The sequence below is a fragment of the Penaeus monodon genome, chromosome 4 (genome assembly GCF_015228065.2).
Source record: "Penaeus monodon isolate SGIC_2016 chromosome 4, NSTDA_Pmon_1, whole genome shotgun sequence".
Lineage (NCBI taxonomy): Eukaryota > Metazoa > Arthropoda > Malacostraca > Decapoda > Penaeidae > Penaeus > Penaeus monodon.
In genome coordinates this window covers 32,818,755-32,823,609 of record NC_051389.1, presented here as the reverse complement: position 1 = coordinate 32,823,609, position 4,855 = coordinate 32,818,755, and the positions used below count along the sequence as shown (strand labels likewise).

General features: G+C 42.0%; 1 pseudogene; it reads left to right on the top strand.

The window, feature by feature from the left end:
• The window catches only part of LOC119572533, a 13,402-nt pseudogene that overhangs the window by 4,831 nt on the left and 3,716 nt on the right, over positions 1–4,855 (top strand).

The window sequence follows — 4,855 nt, the reverse complement described above, 5'->3', positions numbered from 1 at the left end:
AATGGTGTCTCGCTTCCCAATGTGTGGTGTGTGTGTGTGTGCGTGTGCGTGTGCGTGTACGCGCGCTCTATGTATGTATCTATATAGGACCCTGGTGTGTGTCATTTTTGACAAAAGACTAAACTTTGATCACCAAAATTCTCTTCAAAGACTGTTCTCAATTTTTCTCTGTACACTCATTTGCGTGCAGTTCCATGGGTACAATCAGGAGTGTAGGCGTTTCTCTCTCTCTCTCTCTTTCTCTCTCTCTCTCTCACACACACACACACACACACACACACACACACACACACACACACACACACACACACACACACACACACACACATACACACACACAAACACACACAAACGAGTATATTGTCATGATTTTAAATAAGGAGATTGAGGGTTAAGTTAGATGAACAGAAGTGATGAACTCGGCTCTTTCGAACGAGCCGACGTTTCGCCCTCTGAACCCGAGCAGCTTCAGCACCTAAGCGTTTCTCCCCAACAGCCCCGCAGCGACTTTCGGTTCCGGCGTCGCGGAAAACCCGGACTCGTCGCCGGCCCTCTCCGCGCTGGCACTGCTTGGCTTCCTGTATTTCCTCAACCTCATCCAGGTAGGACTCGTCGATTTCTCGGGAAACATAAAAAAGAATGAAAGAGGCGCCAGATACGGGTTGCTGGGCTTTACAAACTTGTTTATATGATCAAACAAACTTACTTCCTCAGGATGGCAGCTGACATTCTTGAAAACAGTGTACAGTACTGGCTGATGAATGACATTATTCTTAAAGACTACGAAAGACTATTAGACGTGTTAGACCAGTTAAAGGCTTAGATTTGTGTAGAAAAAAAGACAGCGACGTCATTCAATAAGCAGATATGGAGCATTATGAAATCCAGCGTGGGATTAGGTCCTACGTGCACAAGCTGACAAAATGATAACTTATCGTACCTTCAGGGCATTTACAGTATTAATGCGCTTGAATAGCGCACTGCTTCTCGACCTTAGGCCACAGGGGACACGTTCCTTAGGCCACAGGGGACACGTTCCTTAGGCCACAGGGGACACGTTCAGTTAAAAGGAAAAAGCTAATTATACCGGTAAAATCACCCCCTCCGACGCCCTCCTCAAAGGGCTTGTGCTCGATGCCTCCCTGATGTTGGTGCGGCAGTTTAGAACGGTAGATTGACCTAAATCAATAGGGCATAAAAAGCAAAGTAAATAACCAACAGATCGGCGAAAAAAGTAAAATATATGACAAAAATCGAGGTGATATGGATGAATCATCCATACATTTTCAAAATAATTCTCTAACCAGTCCTCTGTCGATATGATAAGTAATGTCACTTCATGATAAACGGTTCGATAGATTGTGATGTTCACGCATCTTTTCATGTACATCCTCCTGCGTTAGCACTTCACTTTCCTATTTTCATTTCATTTGGTCAATAAACGGCATGTTTTAATCATATGGATACTATGTTGACAATATTTTCTCTCACAGTCGACAATATTCTTTCGCGACTGAGGCTCCGCTATAGCTCTTGTGCCAGCCGATTCTCTTCAGGAATCAGTTAGTTTTAGCCAGAAGGTTCCAGTTGTCATATCATGTAATCTTTAGGCTCCCCATTCAGTCGTACAAATTTGCAAAAGGAAAAGTATCGCTATATCTTTTTTAGCGTTTACAGAGTGGTTGTTTAAGGACTTATCATTATGGTGTCCCCACGGGCGTGTTTTGGGCGTGTGTTCATTTTCACTGTAAAACGAGGCTGTTTTACCTTCCATGTCATAAAAGTTTGGTATGTGATTCTGAAACTAAACAAACCTGAAGTAAGACTGTTTTACTTTCAGACTTTAGACTATTGACCTTATTCATAATATGGTGTTACTCGCAGGATTCTTGGTGCCACTCTGAACAACAGATTCATTTTACTTGTATACAAATAGAAAGATGAGACTGGGACATTTATAGGTGCTTCATGATAAACGAGACTCGGTGCCTTCAATAAACTGTTTCAACTCTACCATGTTTGGGTTATTAAGCTCCCTGGGTTTTCATCTCAGATTCTTCTATAGAAATCTAATAAGTATTTTTTCTAATTTCAGAAACAATGTTTTCTCTAGATTGTTATGATCAGAACCATTCATAGCTATCTGATTTACTGGTTATGACACCTTTCCTTTTTCCTGTGTATGTGTTATTTTTTCACTGATATTCTCCAATGGAGACTTTGGAACGGCAACCTTCTGCATTTCTATCTAAAAAATGTTTCTTGGCTGAAAATGAGCACCGCCCTTCTTCCCAACGGCTTGCCCTCTCGTTCTAGTTTCACTTCAACTCATAATTCGGCTTCCGTACGGTATGATGCGTATTTTTCCTTTTCATGCTAAGTGATAATTACCTGAACTATTTTAGAATGAGTTACTAGGAAAGGTCGTTTTTTATTTGCAGGATGTCCTTCAGAACAACAACGGTCGCCGTCGACGGTCGCTTACCCCTCTCCAGGACGCGATGGAAGGAGACCAGTTGAAACCATTGGGGTCGTTGGAGTCCCCTAGACGAAGAGCAGTTGAAGCCCTCGGGGCCCTGGATCCCAGACAAGAGCAGTTGAAGCCCTCGGGGCCCTGAGTCCCTGAACAGAGCATTGAAGCCCTCGGGGCCCTGGAGTCCCTAGACGAAGAGCAGTTGAAGCCCTCGGGGCCCTGGAGTCCCTAGACGAAGAGCAGTTTGAAGTACTTGGAATCTGTGGGAAGCCTGGAGGAAAGACAAGTTGGCGCTCTCAGGAATCCGCGGAGCCCGAGAAGGATGAGCAGTTGGAAGAAATCGCGTCTGATCGGAACCAGAGTGGAAGGCGCCTCTCCTTCTTCGAGAATCTTTTCATTAGACTCCCACAGGCCCTTGGACTGGTGAAGAAGGTGAGTTAGTGCTGTTTATTTACTCTCTCACATCCCATGCCGCCACCCAGGATGCCTCCACAGTGATGGCGCTTAATCGCAATCCGCACTTTTCTCCCGTGGCTAAGAAGCTGAGAACTTGTGTTCAGCGTTTGTGTTATATACATCTATTCACTTTTGAAAGCATTAGTACTTTGGAAACTATGTTAATGAATGTTAAACATGTACTGCACTCTGATTGAAATCGACTCTGCTAGATTTCCTTGTTTTTCTGGTGAATATCAGTTACATAAAACAAATACAGATAGACTTAAAAGGCTGATGGACAGTTAAGTACGATTTTTATAAGCCAGGTAGGCCTCAAACCACAAAAGATAACTGGTATTTATATAGTCCATAAACACATGCACAAACATGCATATATATATAAAGGCTATATCCAGAGGGGAAGTGAACGACTCAGAATTGTGAGTTGCACTGACAATTAACTAGGCATGGCCAGCTGCCATATATTGCCTACAAATATCGAATGTTTCTGCTATGATCAACGAGCATTAACTTTTATTTGCATTGACAGCACTTCGAATGGGCTCACGTAAAAGAACTCCTTTTGATGACGGTCACGGTAATGGACAGCAATGGCTGAGAATTAGTTGTATATTAAAGAACTGATGAATAAGATTTGTGCATTTTTCAAACTCCGTATGTTACAGCCCCATGTTTTGATGGAGGTATAAAGATACAATTGGAAATAAGTTCATATTATTATAATTCGGTGTAGTTAAATAGCCTCCATCTTTAAGATAATTCAACAACTCTTTTTTTTCCATATATTCATCTGTTTTGAGTCTAAATTATATTATTATATCATAAACTCGTATGGCGAAAAAACTTAACTGAACTGGAACAATTGATAATTTTGATAAGGAAGATCCTGTAGTGTAGTCTTATTAGTCGAAATTTACTTTCGAAATGGCAGTAACTACCGTTATAACTAGCGTCAGTTCCTCGTGCAGAATCCTGTTTTATTCATAACAGCGTTGCTCCTGGAAAATGGTCGAAGACACACTCGTTAATCATCATCACATCGACACAGGAATCAGAAGGACAGTTGCCAAGTTTTCTTGTTTGTTTTTTTACAAGTTTGTGGAATAAGTCTTGACTTTTTTTTTAACGATGAATTATTTAACAGCGAGAACGTGTGCCGCAGTGAGTATTATTTTGAAATAATTAAACACTGAAATATCAAGCCACAGAAGAGTACATGTGTATTAGTAGTGTGTGTGTGTGTGTGTGTGTGTTGTGTGTGTGTGTGTGTGTGTGTGCGCGCGCGCGCGTGCGTGCATGCTTACATTACTTTGATACATCTATTTGATCTGTTTCTCCCTTCCTCCCTACCTTCACTAGCCTCCTCCCTTCTGAGCACGGCCATGGCGCTTCCGATTTCCTCCTGCAGAACCGGATCGACCGCAACGGGCGTGACGAGGCGTCCATGACCGTGGCGGCTTCCTCACGTCGCGCCTCAAGATGATTTCCTCCATCATGAACTTCCTACGAGACCCGAGTCCTCTGCGGGTGCGCCGATCCTTGCTGGTGGGTCCTGCGCCCGGGTCCGCTCTGCGGCGCCGCTGCGCTCGCAGTGGCCTCCGGGCCCGCGCGTAACACATAATAACAATAACAGTGATGATAGTAGTAATGGTAATAATAATTATAATAATAATTTTTGGTTGATTATTCGTCTGAAGAGGAACTCGTAAAGCGTTCGATACGTTACGATATTGTTTTTTTACTTATTGTGGCTGTTTTCCTTTTCATATATATTAAACATACATGCTTGCATACATACAAACATAAATACATACAAAAATACATAAATACATACATACACATACATACATACATACATACATACATACATACTACATACATACATACATATATATATATATATATATATATATATATATATAT